At 43.3% G+C, this 18,741-nt stretch overlaps 1 protein-coding gene across 2 annotated transcripts in view; it reads left to right on the top strand.

Moving 5' to 3' along the window:
• Positions 1 to 18,741, top strand: part of MAD1L1 (mitotic arrest deficient 1 like 1) — a 740,224-nt gene that overhangs the window by 511,384 nt on the left and 210,099 nt on the right. The gene's annotated exons all lie outside the window — the stretch shown is intronic.

Genomic DNA, 18,741 nt, shown 5'->3' with positions numbered 1-18,741 from the left:
CTCCAGTCTATTTCATAAAGAACTTGTGGTAGAAATCTGTTAAGGGCTTAAGTCCAAGCCACAGGTCAAGGTGAACAAGAGTGGGCAGTACTTGCTAGGCAGCTTTTGGATCAGTGAGGAGCAGGGTGGTAGACAGATCAGCAGAGAAGGAAACACTAGAAGACATAGAGCCAGGAATGTAGATATACACAGGATTTGTAGATGTATATTCCAATAATCAGTCCGGGACTTGCAGCAAACAAATGGTTAAAATAAAGCTGTAGAGATGAACAGGCAAACTAGATAATTTCTGGCAGAATTGATTAAATATTTTTGCAGCAGCATTGTAGTATAAAAAGCACCGGTGTAACAGAAAAAAAAATTGTTATGCTTACAGCAGTCAAATGGTTGACATGCAGGTCTGAGACAAAAATTAAATGCAGATAGATGATAAACTAGCAGGAGTTTGCTGAAAACATGATTAGGCAACTGAAGGATGAGGATGTTCAGCACATAGGTAAAGTGACCCATCGCAGACTTGCACAAAGAGAATTGGCCCTAGGGAAATTAACCAAAAGCCGGCACCTTAGCCAGGACAAGTGAGTAACAAAATGATAGGCCTCTCATGGATTTCTGCTGGAGGTTACACAGGTGATTTACACAATGGTTAATCCTATGGTTATTGTGGCTAATCCTCAACTCTATAGCTCATTATCCTCATGGGTCATTTTTTTTTAATTAACTTTATGGAGCAGGAAAATTACTGTTAACTTCCATTGAATGCTGAATATTTGTAGATATGGTGAGGATATTATGGTCATGTGAACATACTTAGTTTATTTTTAAATCTTCAACATTGATCATGGACTCTTGTTTAAAATAACAGGCGATATACCTTTTACCTTTCCAGCATAATATATATACATATATAAATACACCTAGCCAACTAATGTGCTGCTTCACCCACACTGTGTCTCGTGATACTATGGTGGGTCACTGAGGTATGGGTTAGCCGAAGACTATTGTGACTACTCGTATTTTGCCATTCCAATGTCTAAAGTCCACCATACACATTAGACTAAAGTCAACCAAACCTGCCAATATCAGTGGGCTTGGCAAACAGTTTAATGTGCATGTAGCCTCCCAACTCTCCTCTGATAGATGTTGTCAGGTGAGAAGGCTACGACAAGTCAGATTTCCAAAATCAGATCCTTTTGTTCTGTGTAAGTGCCGAGCAAAGTAATTTGGTGTATGGAGGAATCTGGGGAGATGGTTGTTGGTTGAACGATCTTGAGGGCTTTTTGATGCATGGTCTACAAACCTGCCATCTATATTCCCTGCAAAGATTTTATATTAGAAATAAACCTAATCATAGAACATACAGTAGATAGAAGACAGTGGCGTATGATGAATATAATCTATCATTATGCTCCCCTGAGAAAATCCGCACTGGAGGGATGTGGAACTGTTCATTGCTCCATCCCCATGAGGATTGACACGTTATAGGGCGAATTCTTGATTTTTGGTATTGGTTCAAAAATCTTTCAGCAAGCCATTGTCTCTGTACAATAGCCAGGTGTTTGCACAAAAATGCTCCAAACGTTGATGACAGAGATAGATTTGAGATTGTTAATAGTCTGATTTTAGATACCGAGAGAGAGATGCATAGGGAGACAGGTAGATATTTATAGTTGCAGTCAGAATTATTCAACCCCTTTACAACAAGTGATTTTAGTACTTTGAGCCCTTTTGCTCTAACAAAGTAATCACTTAAAACATATAACTTTATTTTATAAAGTTAAAAAAAACCTAGCCATAGGTGAACTCACAAATATATACTTCTGTATATATGATGATCCATAGTTGATTATAACCTAATACAATAAATTTGGAAGACAAGTGTCCATATTCTCTCCCTCTCTTTATTACTAATATTTCCTCTGCCTGACCACGGAGGTTGGCACCCTAATTAATACACAAGTGGCTCCCCTGCTCACCCTTCGTTTTCCTAGGTATTCTTATTTGGGACCTGTTGTCAAGAGACCTTAACAACCTTCCTAATAGGAGCTAATGTTTAATATATGTCAAACAGATAGTATGGGGAGTAACACAAATAGCCTATATCCTAGGTATACATCATGATTAGTGAATGTGTTCGGGTAAGGTGTTATCCGCTGTCACTAATCCACACCGCTGCCACCAATTTGTCACGATTCACACCGTGACCGTCACCCCTACTTCACGGATCGGGGTGACTTTAGGCCAACAGACGGCTATCACATGTGCAGGGGGGCTTATCTTAGTTATCCCTCCACTGCTACAATGTGATGAAAAACACACATAAGGCTATTGACCTCTTAGTTTACAGCAGAGGCTTATTTTAGGTATCCCACTGCTCTTCAATATACCACGAACTGCAGGGATTTATGTATATCCCGCTTACAGTTCCACTTGAAACTTGCAGCTCTCTGGCGCCCCCCCCCCCTCCTTACTCACAGGTCAGACTAGTTACTGCATCTGGGGTAATTAGTCACCAGAAAGGCTGCCTGCTATGTACTGGCTATTGGGCCCGCTGCAGCGAGGCGATTATAAATACTCCCACTCAGGCAGGAACAATAATTATCAACGCCACCAGCTTCGATTAAACGGGTCCGAAGCTAACCCAAAACAGTAGTGTAATTCCCTTCAGAAGACTTAGGGTACGTTTTAGAGCAGAAGAACGAATCTAGTATTAAATATTATACTCCATCAACGGTTTAAGGCAGTGTTTATAAAAAGTTATATAAAGATGTTACAATATGAGACAATTGAAAATATTTACAAAGGTAATTATAAAAAAAAACAGGGATTACATGAGAAATCAACACTGTTACATGTGTTCAGAGCATTGCAGGCAACCAGGCTAGTTCCCATATTTCCCAATGCATCAGGACTGGCAGTCAGGCTCCTCAGGTCAAACACTAAACTGCTGGGGCCTGGCAGAAACTTATAAACCGCAGCCCTTGACATCACCAACAGGGCTGGTTTATCAGTCTTAGTAAATTTCACACAAGTTTGTCTAATGCCTTTATCTCCGCTCCAGAACATGTCAGAATCATAACACACTCAGCATTCATCTTGTATTAAGATTTGCTCTCTATAGATACTAAATCCAGGCTAGTAGGGACACTCGGTTCCAGAGAAATCTGTACTCTGTCCCTGTTGGACTTGGAGGCTCCTGCTTACAGTGGCGGACAGATCCGCCGATGGACGTTAGCAATATGTATTTATTATTCTCCTAGACCAAGTCGGTGGCCCAGAATCTTATATTAGAACAAAGACCCTCATGGATTTTGGAGAACTTCTATACCAGTCCTAGCTAGTACAGATGGGAGGGGGACGAGTAAGTTGCTCCTTGCCTGGAATTTATGGCCAGAACAATAAAACCTTTTCTACACACACATCTCAGAAACACAGAGGGAAGGGAGGGTTTTTTAGCCCGCAGCATGCGTCTGACAGGCAAACTCCAAAATCATATTATATTTCATACAATCTCGTGACATCCGCATGCTCGCGTGCTAACCGAGTGACTTTGACGTGCTTGAAAAATATGTTCGAGTCCCCGCGGCTGCTCGAAAGCCACAACACATGCAGGAGTTGCTCAACAAAAAGGAAATCCCTGCATGTGTTGAGGCTGTCGAACAACCGCGAGACATGTGGTCGTGGGGACTTGAACATAATTTTCGAGCATGCCGAAGTCACTCAGTTAACACATGAGAATGCGCGCTTATCACTAGTCATGATAGATATATTGTTTTTATTATCACTATCATAAATCATGGAATTAATTTGATACTCATCTGAAGCTCCTCTTGTGCCTCTAAGCATTTCCTCTCATTTCAAAGGTTCATCAGGAGGCTCCTAAATAGGGTATAAAAGTGCCTAGATGTAAACTTAGGCAAACATTCCTGCAGGTTATGTCATATTATTCAACTAGATACTGGGGTGTGAGCAAAGGCAGTAGATTGTTTAGAGAATCGCGCATGTGCCGGCAATGTCTTTCACATCGGCACACTCGGACAGCCTCTGATTGGTCCACTACATACAGCCGAGTCCTGCAGAAGGTGTCGCCTGACGTCATCTTGCACAGAGTGAATTGGGACAATTTAGAGTACCCATGCTGCAGCTGCCTTTTTCACATCTCATTAAAGATTTTCTATGGGGTTTAAGTCATACGACTGTGATGGCCACTCCAGAATCTTCCAGGACTCCCACGAGATATGCTTGAGGTCACTGTCCTGTTGGAATGTCCAATGATGCCATATCTTCAACTTCTTCATGGAAGTCTTGATGTTTTCTTCTAGATTTCCCTGATACTTGAGTGAGTTGAATCCACTATATTGAATCAGTCTTTCCCTCCTCACACTGCATGTTTTAGTGCCAGATGGAGCAAAGCAGACGCAAAACATTACTGATTGACCGCTATGATTCACTGTAGGCATCACTGAGCCACCACCATGTATCACTTTAGGAATCACTAAGCTGCCACCATGCTTCACTGTAAGAATAAATGAGCTGCCACCATGCTTACCTGTAGGCTTCATTGAGCCACCATTATAATTCACTGTAAGCATTACTGAATCACGCCATGCATTACTCTAGAAATTACCAAACCACTGCCATTCTTCACTGTAGCAATCACTGAACCACCTCCATGCTTCCCTTTAGTCATCAGCAAACCACCTCCATGTTTAACTATAGGCAGGGTATTATTTTCCATATATGCTTCATTGTTCCTCCTCCAGATATATTGCTGATCCATTAAGATGATGAGTTCCTGTTTATTGTTTTGTTGCTCAGATGAGCAGAATCCCAAAACCTGTGTGACTTATTTATATGGTTCTTAACATAAGTGACTTTTGTTCTAATTTTGGGTCAGTAGACATGTACGTCTTTGAGTTCAGAAATGGAGACCTTCAGTATCTTCCTTTCCTTGCAGATGTCTTTCTCCATTTTTTTTTTGTAAGTCAATAATCTATTTTCTTCTTCTTTTCCAACATGCAATTAAACGTCAGTCAATACACCCCCAGCCAGTCCAGGTATTTGATGCTTTTTATCTTAAGAAGACCTGATGCAACAAATGAACGCCTTGGCTATTACATCAGGTCTGCTGGAGACAACATCTGGGAGAAGTTAGATATATTTGACACTGAAGTAGTCATTAAAGGTGGAGATGGCACTTTGTGTTGAATTAGGAGAACGCACTTCTTATATTTATTGTGTGAAATTGTCTAAATTGTTATTCGTCTGCAAACAGCAGAAAGTTTGTAGATTTTGCTAATTAATCTAATTTGGGGTTGAGTAATTATAATTTTGATTGCCACTGTAGATATTACTGTACATAGATATTATGTAGGCAGATGTGCAATAAATGTAGACGGGTGGACTGATAATCGAATGATAGACTAAAACAATAGATATAATGTATTTTAGTGTAAACTTGATATGTTAATTGTACGTTTGGCTATTTCTATATTTCAGCTATTTAGGATGCATACATGTAATCATTATTTTTGGAAGCAGTCAGAAAGCAGCTGTTAATAGAGCTGGGACATTTCCATTAAAGCATTAACTATTCTCTGAAAGGGAAGCCTTTTTTGCATTATGCAACTACCATGTCTGAGGACATGTCACCTACATTTTATGCCTGTTCAATCAAGGATGTCATCATTAGCAACTAATTTACCATTTCATGGATCATTGATGATATAAAGGTGGATTTATCATGCCTTGTATAGTCTTTCCATGACTTTGCCCTGGCAGGTGATATGAATGGTACTCTGCCAGTGCCAGGGCAGAGTTGCTTTTATTGGCTTGAGCCGCCACCTTTACCGGATGCCGGTCCACCAGAGAGACCAACAGCACAGCTGCCAACGACAGCGCCTAGGGAAGAGCTGTCAATCTGTGCTCCGGATCAGAGAGCAGGAGGTTATGAGGCAGAACTGTTGCTTGACAGCTCTGTTTCCCTGTGATCTGCTGCAGTGAAGGCCTTTTTTTTTCCCCATTTCACAGGTCACCTCCTGTTAAACTGCTCGCTTATTTCTGAGGAAGGAGATGAAAAAATTTGGGATCTCCAAAATAGTGTTTCCATTCTATTTCGAAAGTGCACAGATTTTGCAGGGTCTTCAATGTAAATTGCCCAGAAGTTCCTTCTTCTGTAGTCTATTAAAATCTATAACGTTATTAAAATTCCCAATCTGTCTGCCTTGCCGATCGCCCAGTCGTGGCCTCTCTGCTTTCAGCCCCCTGAGATGTTTTCTGTCGTAACAGACCTGGTCCTATCTGAGAGCTTTTTAGGAGGAACCCGGCCTCACATTGTTACTTGTGAATTGAGATAGTTAATTGTCTTTAAACCTTGGCTTCATTGTCTGGTAGTTGTAGTCCAACCCCCCAGTTTGATCCCTGGCCGAGCATCTGGTGGACTTCTTGCACAATGATGACCCCTAGTTTAGTTCTTTGATCAGTGTACTCACCTTCCAAATGTATCTGCACTGAGGACCATGACCTGTGAATTTGACCCGGTCCATCTTTTTGTCAATCCTGGGTCAAAGGTGTAGAACAGGGAAGTTTCTTATTCTATAAGCCTCAATTTGGCCAGCACGAAAACTAGAATAAATTCACAGGATCCTGATCCTGATCCAGCGGCCGCATCCATATTACGTGGCCTTTGGACGGATGTCCTGCAAATTACTTCCTACTTTGCCGACATTCCCAGTTTCTCTATATTATGGCCTGGCGCATCCTTATCATTGCAGCATGATGCACACATGGCGTCACGCCAGGCCGGGGATGCCGACAGGTAAAAGCTTGTTCACCAGGGTCCTGTCCTGTCCACCCTGGCCCTACAAATTGATTCACTCAAATCACGGTGTAAGGATTCTCTTCCCTGGTGAGAAATGTAACCTTACATTATTCCCTGACTTTTAACTTAGATCCAGTGGGTATATTTTATTGTCTGTATTTATTGTCCGTCTGCTTTTTTTATGTTTAATTTTCATGTATATTTTGTACATTTTAAGGGGAATCATTCGATAGGTTTTTCTATGTAATCTGACAGCAGCATGATGTAGGGGCAGAGCCCCGGATTAGACATTGGAGGCTAAAATGCTAGAATAGTCCAACCCTTTCCAAACAGTAAGATAAAGTAGCAGTGATGCAAGGAAACCTTTCTGCCATATATTTAGCTCATCTTATCCCACTTGTTGTCCCATTGACTTGACTACACTTACAAGTTGTAAGGAGCTTTCCACAATCTGTGGGGTCATAACCTACCTTTTGAAAGGGAATCTGTCAGTAGGTTGTTGCTATTTAATCTTACAGCAGCATAATGTAGGGTCAGAGAGCCTGATTCCAAGGATACGTCAGTTGCTCAGCAGCTTTCTGTAGTTTCAGTACAATCAGAGTTTCATCAGGAGGAGATTATCACTACATGACTAGGTGTTTTGTGCAAGGTAGTCCAGCTAATCTATGTAACCCCACCCCCACCACTGATTGGCAGCTTGCTGACCATATACAGAGTGCACAGAAAGCTGCCAATCAGTGATGTGGGCGGGGTTATACACAGCTCAGTATTTGAGCTCTGCATCATCTACAGCAGAGAAAATTGGGATTCTATCAAAACTACAGCAAGCAGCTCAGTAAGTGACATATCTCTGGAATCTGGGTCTCAGTTCCTACATCGTGCTGCTCTCATATTCCTAAGCAAAAGCCTGCTGATGAATTCACTTTAACTATTTTTGGGGAGTTTTGAAAGGAACAAAGCCAACTTTAGCACAGAAGGCAATGGCAGATTTTTATAGTGGTCCCCGATTCTTTAAGACAGCCATGCCAACCACTAAATCATAGGGCACGGTATCCCAGTCCATTTCCCTGGAGCACATATGAGCAGAGCACGACCTGTTTACAGAAGGCGATCTGCTGGTTATCAGCCGGATGGCCGCAAACTCTGCACTTTTTCCCTCCTTATGTCGCAAGCAATCAATATCCCTTTATGGCTGAAAACCGCCTTCCGTACACTGACATGATTGAGATCCGTAGCTTTGTGGAATAAGCTGAGGCGACATGGACAGTCAAGATAAATCTCTGTCCTCCTCACTATAAACAGAAGAAGCTGAAACGCAGCGGGAGAAAACACTGGGACATTATTCACCAGGAAACGGAGCTTGTTCTATATTTTATTTATATAAAATTGTGTGAATTATTCATTGACGTTAATGTACAGTAAGTGTTTCAGATTACAAGCCGGTGGGGGGAAGCGCCTGGATTTTCCTCTTTACAACCTCCATATTGCGGAGATATTGATTTTTGACACAGTCATTTTTCAGCCCGTGTTCCAGCTGAAACTTTCTTTCTGGAAGCTGAATTTTGAGTATATCATTTATCCCTTTGATGCTCTGAAGCAATACTTGAAGATTATTTTTCATGTGATTTTTTTTTTTTTTTTTTTTCTTTTTCCCCTTTCAGCTTTTTAGATTTCCGTTTGTTTTCCATATTTGTTCCTAAAGTAAGAGTTTTATTAAAGAATTTATCATTTTCCTATTATTGTGTAGTTTACAGAAAGTGCTTAGCACTAAATAAAATGGAACAGAAAGGCTTTTACTTCAGATCTGCACCCAAAATAGATAATCTATCATCCTCATCACGACATTATTGCAGGCGCTTTTCTTTTTTTAAGACATTTTTTTTAAGTCTTTTCTTATTTTACCAATAACCTTAAAGTGCTGCTTGAGATAAGAAACGTATGTGACAATTTGTGGTACATAGTTTTGGTAGTGGAGTAGGCACCAGATTAAGCCCAAATAGTGTCTATAGCCTATAAGGACATAAGTTTATATGTGGTTGGCCTTGTTGGTGGTGGATAGTTGAGGGGCATAGCGTGAGTTGGCAGCACGCGCCGGTGCAAGGCGATTACCACGTGCACAGCTACAGTAACACTCCATGAGTCCTTTCCACCAGTCCATTGTTGAATCCCTTGCTACCCAAGCACACAGGGACTTACCTTCCATAGCAGCAGGCCACAGGCTGCAGTCTCACCATCCATAGCAGCAGGCCACAGGGGGGAGTCTCACCATCCATAGCAGCAGGCCACAGGGGGGAGTCTCACCATCCATAGCAGCAGGCCACAGGGGGGAGTCTCACCATCCATAGCAGCAGGCCACAGGGGGGAGTCTCACCATCCATAGCAGCAGGCCACAGGGGGGAGTCTCACCATCCATAGCAGCAGGCCACAGGGGGGAGTCTCACCATCCATAGCAGCAGGCCACAGGGGGGAGTCTCACCATCCATAGCAGCAGGCCACAGGGGGGAGTCTCACCATCCATAGCAGCAGGCCACAGGGGGGAGTCTCACCATCCATAGCAGCAGGCCACAGGGGGGAGTCTCACCATCCATAGCAGCAGGCCACAGGGGGGAGTCTCACCATCCATAGCAGCAGGCCACAGGGGGGAGTCTCACCATCCATAGCAGCAGGCCACAGGGGGGAGTCTCACCATCCATAGCAGCAGGCCACAGGGGGGAGTCTCACCATCCATAGCAGCAGGCCACAGGGGGGAGTCTCACCATCCATAGCAGCAGGCCACAGGGGGGAGTCTCACCATCCATAGCTGAATATAGAGATCACTGCACACGTTCAAAGGTAAATATGCTTGAAAGTGGAAGTTTATTTATAGTGATATCAAGATAAAGCGACTGGTAAGTTTTGACGTTTCGGCCAATAAATAGCCTTGGTCACAACGTCGCTGCAAAAAAACATAAAGATACAACTATTTACAATTCGGTATATACAAAAAACAATAAAGATCTGTACTGTACAATATATACAAGATATACAACAGGTTTAAATAGTACTCATGTACAGAGTAATGACTCTGTGGGACCATGTAACGAGGTGTGCTAAAATAGGGATAAATGGTGATAACCAAGGGGTATATACAAAACAAGAAGGTCGAAGAAAGGTATATGTGATGACAAGGAGTATATGTAATAGTGCATGCAACTTAAATTCATGGGTAATCTAGAAATCAGTCTAAAGGGCCAAAAACGGCCTGGATGGCTATGTTTATATAAATCAATCATGCTATAAGAATCGCACGGCAATTGAGGGTAGCCCACCTAATATGCAGAGTAAGTCTCGGTTCAGGGTGTCGCAAATGTGATACTGACAAGAGTTTACGTCCTGGAGGATAACAAATGTGAGTATGATTATCCACTATGTATCTGTTATGGAGTGTAGGAAAACATGAAAGAGAGCATACACCTACCATATTGTTTTCAAAGGAACCCGCAATGTCTCTTTTGGAACAAATACAGTAAATAGTTATTCCCGTCGTGTGCCAGAAGCCTATAGGAAGGTAAAATAGTAAGGATATATCCTAGTAGTAATGTGCTGTTATAGCTAATGAAAAGCACCTAACCTTTGGAAATGTTTAGATGGCAAGCAAGCTCCGATATGGAATCCGAGAGTACACTTATGTGATTAGCACTCCATTAGGGTGAGAAGCTCGTGTATATGGCACTAGCTAAAGGTAAAATTAAAATTATATGTGGCGTTAGATGACGGGTAAGAGGACTGGAGAAAAAGAAAATACTTATCTGTAGGTTTAAACATACGTCCGGGTATAGTGTAATAGTGTACAGAAGACACAGCGGTGTCAGGAGCAGGAGATCCCAGGTAGAAGTAGCCCTCTAAGTTTGGCGTTCTTGGCGGTGAAGTTGGTGACACAGCCGTGTCTAGGTGGATGAGCGTCTGGGAACCCGGGCAGGACCGGTGCTGACACTCCCGTGTCTCAGCTGTGACCGGCGTATTGGGGGAATGAGCAATATCCATGACAAGCGCTCAGATATAGAGCGCTGCTGGAACATGTGGCCGGAAGTGGAATAGAAGCCGGCGCATGCGCATATGGGGTAGTAGGACGGAACAGCGTTCTATCAGACAAAAGGAGCGCCGTAAAGGTCGGCGCGTGCGCATATGGAGTAGCGTTCCCACTACCAAAGAGCGCACTGTGGATGCCGGCGCGTGCGCATATGGGGTGGCGTTTTATTAAACCAAGGGTTTAGGGTGATGGGCGAACAACGTAATCTACCATGGTCAGATGGTGTGAATTAATACTCTATAGTGTGAACCTGTGTGGTCCCTGCATAGTGTATGTGTGGAATATGAATGTAATTCTGTCCTATGGATCTGGGGGGAGAATAAAGAGTATGTGGGATGGTCGAGATGTATTGTAATATGGGGAATGTATATATTGAGTAGTAGAAAAGGAGATGGAAAGGGTACATCTCAATTACATACAGTGATATGGTGTATCAGTAGTAACAAGAAGACGATAATTACCCAATACATACGCCATGACATGAATGCTCATAGGAAAACATGATATATCAGGAATTGCAGGCAAAGTGTCAATAACACAAAGTCCATGTAATGATAATGCACGGTATTACTGAATATGAGTAGGAGTCCAAGCCATAGAAACAAAAGTAATTATAAAGGAAACTTAGAGGAAAAAGTTAGAAAAACGGAAGGAAACTTAGACAAAATCTGCACTAAGGTGGGGGATCTTACCAACTCCACAAAGAGGATTGCCGAGTGGTTGCGTGCAACTATTCAGTGGGTCTAGGGGAAAAAATGCATTATGTTAGCCAGTCAATTTCACGGTTAAGGCCTCTCGGACTAAGTGTGTCCAACGTATAGATCCAGTACGTTTCACGCTGTTTCAGTAGCTGGATATGGTTACCACCTCGTCTCGGTCTACGAACTTTTTCGAGGACCTGGAACCTTAGTTGGGATATGTTGTGTCTGGCCTCTTTAAAGTGTGCCGGCAGGGGCAACCAGGTTTTCTCGCATCTAATCGTAGATTTATGGCTTGTGATTCGGTCCCTGATAGCCTGGATAGTCTCGCCCACATACAGTAGGCCACATGGGCATTTGATAATATATACAACATAGTTTGATTCACAGGTATGATATTCCCGAATAGGGTATGATTTCCCCGTACGAGGATGGACCACTTCACTTCCTTTAATGATGTTGGAACAACATGTACAATTCAAACATGGAAATGTGCCCCTTCTCGTTTGTCCACTAAGTGTGCGGGTTACGGTTTGTTTAGAAGATCCAACGTCGGCCCTAACCAGTCTGTCTTTTATATTTGGTGGTCTGCATAAGCACATCAAAGGGGGATTTTTGAAGATCGCTATTCCGGGGTACGCTTTTGAAAGAAGGGGCCATTGTTTATGGATTAAGTTGTGAACCCTCTGCATGGATGGGTGGTGGCCGTGGACGAAGGGTAACCTAGATGGTTTAGGCAACGGAGTAAATGTGGGATCTGTTTCAGATAAGACTTTGGTCATCTCTGTATGCAGAAGTGTGCATGGATATTCTCTGTCCTCAAACTTTTTGGACATTTCGTGTAGTCTGGATTGTCTGACAGTGGGGTTCGACACAATTCTGGAGACTCTCTTAAATTGGGATCGGGGAAGACTGTTTCTGGTAGATTTGGGGTGGCAGCTATTGTACAGTAGAAGGTTATTACGGTCAGTAGGTTTGGTATAGATATCAGTGGTAAGGGAACCACCAACATCCTTACACACTTTCGTGTCCAGAAATGTGATGGCCTCCATGTGATGTGAGATAGAGAATTTGAGTTCTGGTTGGATTTCATTTATAGTATTATAGAAAGCAGTTAGGGAAGTGTGGTCGCCTTGCCAAATGCAGAAAATGTCGTCTATGTAACGATACCATAGAAGAGCGTACTGCTGAAACAGTGTATTGGGATAGATGAAATCTCTTTCAAAACGATCCATATATAGATTTGCATACGCGGGCGCTACATTTGAACCCATTGCGGTTCCGCATACTTGAACATAGAAGTGATCCTCAAAGAGAAAATAATTTTCTCTGAGTACCAAGTTGAGTAGCTCAAGACAAAAATCTTGTGAGCGTGTATCCACTCCTGCTTCTGATAGGGTTAGGGAGACAGCCTCTATCCCCGTGTCGTGTGTGATTGAGGTATATAGACTGTTGACATCTAAGGTACATAGGATGCTACTGGCTGGAACTATGTTGATGTCCTGAATTTTTCTGAGGAAATCGCTTGTGTCAAGGATAAATGATTTGGTTTTGTGAGTATACGGCGTGAGTATTTTTTCAAGATAAATAGATACAGGATTGAGAATGGAGTCTGTGGATGCCACAATGGGGCGTCCAGGGGGATTCTGTAAGTTTTTATGGATTTTTGGAAGAATGTATAAAACTGGAGTTACCGGGTGGTCGTTTATCAGGAATGTTTTGGTTTTAGCGTCAATGGTTTGTAGTTGTGAGTGTTTGGTCAGAATGGTGTCGATTTTTCTCCGAATATTGTAGACTGGGTCTGATTGGATTTTCTTATATGTGGTAGTGTCTGCTAGTTGTCTCTTAATCTCAGCTACATATTGATTTTTGTTCATCACTACGGTGGCCCCACCTTTATCCGCAGGTTTGATTACAATGTGGCTATTATCCTTAAGTGAAGCAAGTGCTTGTTTTTCAAGGGGTGTTAGATTATGTCGAACCGGGAGGAAGCCTAAACGTTAGTCACGGATAGTTTCTTTAATGTCTCTGTCTAGGAGAGTAATAAAGGTCTCTACGGCGTGATTTGTCTTGGGAGGCATAAACTTACTGGGGTTCCTTAACCCTAATTGATCTAATGTGATTAGTGGTCCTCCGTCTCTGTCTGGAACTGTTCCTAGTATGTTACTAGTGGAGTGTGGGTTGTCCTCAAAATGCACTTTAAGTCGTATATTACGGTAGAAGCTCTGTAGATCCTTTTCTAGTTGAAAGGAATCCCATCTGGGAGTTGGGCAGAATGACAGACCCTTATTCAACTCCCTAAGTTCAAGAGGGGAAAGAGAATAGTCAGAAATATTCACTACAAGGTTTGGACCCCTACCTGTGAACGAAGAGTCATCTGGCGTTCTCGATCCTTTCCTTCTCGACCTCCTGGATGGCGACCGCTTGGGCCTAAAAAAGCCACTCTTGTTGTTGAAGTTCCACCAACGTCGCTTCCGGAGCCAGGGGAGGATCCCCCAGCCGGTGAGGAGTCCCCGGAAGCTGCAAATCTGCCTGCTGGGCGGCGTGATCTCGGGTGAGGTCGCCTGTTGGTTGTTTCGTCCCATCGATAAACTCTGTTTGTCAAATAATCTTCGGTGTCTCTTTGAAATTTTGTCCGTTTTCTTTCTTCCAAGGTCTTTTGGTGTGTTGATAGGATGGAGTCAACCTTGTTCTTTAAGGTGTTGAATTCTGAGCTGGTGAGGGTAGAGGTGAGCTGTGTTTCGATGGTTACGATTTTTTCTTCTGTTTCTTTAATAGCTTCCTGTAAATGTTCAATTGTTAGTAAGATGATATCAAAAGAACACTTGTTCAGTATTTTTTGAAAGGTAGTGCAGTATTGGTCGTTGTCAGAAAATAAGGTTGGTCGGAGGTTACACCGTAGGCCTCGCGGAATCTTCCCTTGCCGATGGTATTCTCCAAGGGTGGCGCAATGTATGTCGTAGGCTATAAGTCTTTTTCTCTCCTTCTCCCAGTCTCTTGTTTTAATATCCCTATTTGGTATGTGTAGGAAGTCTGTTTTTGTTCTTATTTTAGACAGGATTGTTGATCCTGTAGCATCATCGTACATATAAGTCTCTGATGACATGTATTCTGTTGGTGCTGATAACCAAAATTCGTAAATCCAAAAGCTATGATGGCTAGCACTCAACTAAGGTAAAAGTGACGGTGCTAGTGAAGGGAACCGAAAGTTCCGAAATCACTGAATATAGAGATCACTGCACACGTTCAAAGGTAAATATGCTTGAAAGTGGAAGTTTATTTATAGTGATATCAAGATAAAGCGACTGGTAAGTTTTGACGTTTCGGCCAATAAATAGCCTTGGTCACAACGTCGCTGCAAAAAAACATAAAGATACAACTATTTACAATTCGGTATATACAAAAAACAATAAAGATCTGTACTGTACAATATATACAAGATATACAACAGGTTTAAATAGTACTCATGTACAGAGTAATGACTCTGTGGGACCATGTAACGAGGTGTGCTAAAATAGGGATAAATGGTGATAACCAAGGGGTATATACAAAACAAGAAGGTCGAAGAAAGGTATATGTGATGACAAGGAGTATATCCATCCATAGCAGCAGGCCACAGGGGGCCTCATAGACCATCTATAGCAGCAGGCCACAGGGGGCCTTATAGACCATCCATAGTGGCAGGTCATGGGGAGAAATCTCATAGACCATCCATAGCGGCAGGTCACAGGGGGCCTCATAGACCATCTATAGCAGCAGGCCACAGGGGGCCTCATAGACCATCCATAGTGGCAGGTCATGGGGAGAAATCTCATAGACCATCCAGAGCGGCAGGCCACAGGGGGCCTCATAGACCATCCATAGTGGCAGGTCACGGGTAGGAATCTTATAGACCATCCATAGCGGCAGACCACTGGGTGGCCTCATTGACAATCCATAGCGGCAGGCCATGGGGGCCTCATAGACCACCCATAGTGGCAAGCCATGGGGGGAGTCTCATAGACCATCCATAGTGGCAGGCCACAGGGGGCCTCATAGACCATCCATAGTGGCAGGTCATGGGGAGAAATCTCATAGACCATCCATAGCGGCAGGTCACAGGGGGCCGCATAGACCATCCATAGTGGCAGGTCACGGGTAGGAATCTCATAGACCATCCATAGCGGCAGACCATTGGGTGGCCTCATTGACGATCCATGGTGGCAGGCCATGGGGGCCTCATAGACCACCCATAGTGGCAAGCCACGGGGGGAGTCTAATAGACCATCCATAGCGGCAGGCCACAGGGGGGGAGTCTCATAGACCATCCATAGCGGCAGGCCACAGGGGGCCTCAGACCAGCCATAGCGGCAGGTCACGGGAGGGCCTCATAGTGTCCTATTAAATGCTATCAGTCTCACAGCGGTATTTATAGCGCTTGGCATAGTCTAAAAATGGGTTACTATTGCAGCATATAAAGAATATGAATCATGAAGACAACCCCTGTCCTTATGCCCTTTGGCGTATATGGACATCATTAAAGGGTGCTAGATTTGGTTGGATTTTGCCTTTGCTGCGGTGGACATTCTTGGCTGACTGCATTTGACCCCGCCTGATGTGGAGTGATCAACTGGTCGCCACCGCAGCTGAGATCTTATGTCTGATGAGTTGTCTTCAATAATTGTTGGAAACCATTCTGTCGTCAGCCATATCAAAACAACTTTTATTTCTGTCCAAAAAGTTTCTCAATGTTTTTGTGATTTTCGCTCCTCTCACCCATTAGACCGTTCACTTGTTTTCACCATATTCTGTTTTTCATGTGTTTATGTGCATTTTCTAATGAAAGATGCTCCATTTCCAAAACACTAGGTTCCAACATGTAATTAAACATCTGGCATTGCAAAACACAACCCAGGGTTGCGCAGAAGTGTGGGTAGCGTTCTAGAATATTAAATGAGGCATGAAACGCAACGATAAAACACGAGCAGCGAATTATATAGTTTAGTGAAGTGTAGAAATAAAAGAATAAGAACTGAGCCGATTCTTGGGGGGTTGTTTGTATACAGGTCTTGAATGGCGCGGTTGTATCTGATCACCGGGTAGTTTATGGTAAGGGGTATAATAGGTCTGACAATGGAGCTCCAAACATTCATCAAATACTGATTTACTTATTGGTTAGATATCGGTATATAAATCCTTTCCTGAAAATCAGTGATCGCCAGCGCTTATGAAATGACTTCCTTTTTTTTTTTTTCTTCATTCTTTTTATTAAAGAAAACGAGACAGAAATGTAAAATAGCGTCTGCTCTGCAAATTTTCTGGGTGCACAGTTCTATTTTTCTCCTGCCGCCATTTACTAGGCACCAGATCAGAGGACTCTGCGTTAAAACAGATAAAAGGGGGGAAAAAGTCTGCATTCAGTTTCTAATTTCTGTTCTGTGTCCATGAAGCCAGAGCTGCAGACAGAACAGTTTGCTGCAAGATTACATGGAGAAGAACGATTGCTGGTGGGCCGGGGCGAGGGCTGCGTGACCCAGACACAGTGACAGAACAGCGGGGCAGAGCGGCCTGTACACACTGCCTTGTGGGCGAGGGGTCACCAATGTGCCTGCTTACATCTTCGCTGGTGTTGGAGACGAATGTTCCATTACTTTTTTTTTATTTTTGCAGAAAGGAAAAACAAAAATTTGATTTTTTTTTTTTTTTTTTAATTTTGTTGTTGTGGTTGATACCAGAGGTGACCGTCAAGTTCAGCTTTTCATCCTTCAACGACGAAAAAAAAAGAACTTTGGGAAATTGTTTAAAGCAATGATTGTATTGTGCCCGGAAAGGTGAAGGTTCCCTGCGTACCCTGTGAATGCAATCAGACCCTTCTTTGGGTCAGCACGCTACTATGCAAGTTAACCGCTCTGCAAAATGTCCTGTCTGCGCAGCGAAAAGACTTAGAAGTCAAAAATGCGCCCATTTATTTCACAGTTCGCCCATATGACATGATTATTTATTAACACGCTTTACTTCAAGACTTTAAAGGTGGTTTCCGCAATTAGAGAAACAGCGCCCCCCGTGTCCATGGAGTATGTCTGGTATTGCAGTTTGTCTTCTTTGAAGAACGGGATTAAACTGTAAAATTAGCATTAAATCTTTGCGGAACTTTCACATTAAGTTTTATTTTATAAATCCGTAGTTCATATGAATGTTAGCTTTATTATATATCTTATCACAAAAATCTGCTTCGTTCTAGTTCTGGACTGATATCTCACTCTCAGTTCACAGGTAAAATATGGCCATGTTCACACGATCCTTTTTTTCATGCGGAATTGCCGCGATTTTCCCGCTGCGGGTCCGCAGCTGTTTTCCATGCAGGGTACATTACATTGTACCCTATGGAAAACGGGAACTGCTGTGCCCACAATGCGGAAAATAAAAAAAAAAAACCGCGCTGAATAGCTGCGGGAAAAAAGAAGTACCATGTCACTTCTTTTTTCGGAGCCGCAGCGGTTCTGCACCCATTGACCTCCATTGTGAGGTCAAACCCGCAGTAAAACCCGCAGATGAAAAAAATATCTGCGGGTTTTACTGCGGTTTGTGGTGCAGAACCGCTGCAGCAGGAAGTGCGGGGAAGCGGGCGGAAGTGCGTGGGCGGAGTGTGGCTGCCCCCCCGTGCTCCGATCCCGCCCCCCGTGCTCCAATCCCACCACCCCGTGCTCCGATGCCCTCCCCCCAGTGCTCCGATGCCCCCCCCCCCCGTGCCCTCATCTCCCCCCTTATACTTACCCGGTGTCCGTCCGGCCGTCTTCTCCCTGGGCGCCGCCATCTTGCAAAATGGCGGGCGCATGTGCAGTGCGCCCGCCGAATCTGCCGGCCGGCAGATTCGTTCCAAAGTGCATTTTGATCACTGAGATATAACCTATCTCAGTGATCAAAATAAAAAAAAATAGTAAATGACACCCCCCCCCCCCCCTTTGTCACCCCCATAGGTAGGGACAATAAAAAAAATTAAGATTTTTTTTTTTTCCACTAAGGTTAGAATAGGGTTAGGGGTAGGGGTAGGGTTAGGAGTAGGGTTAGGGGTACGGTTAGGGGTAGGGTTAGGGTATTTTCAGCCATTTTAACTGCATAGAAAACTGCATAAAAAAGGATCAAAAAACACATCAAAAAAGGACCTGCGTTTTCTG

The sequence above is a fragment of the Ranitomeya imitator genome, chromosome 7, assembly GCF_032444005.1.
Source record: "Ranitomeya imitator isolate aRanImi1 chromosome 7, aRanImi1.pri, whole genome shotgun sequence".
NCBI classification, from domain to species: Eukaryota; Metazoa; Chordata; class Amphibia; order Anura; family Dendrobatidae; genus Ranitomeya; species Ranitomeya imitator.
This window is presented reverse-complemented; position numbering and strand designations above follow the sequence as displayed.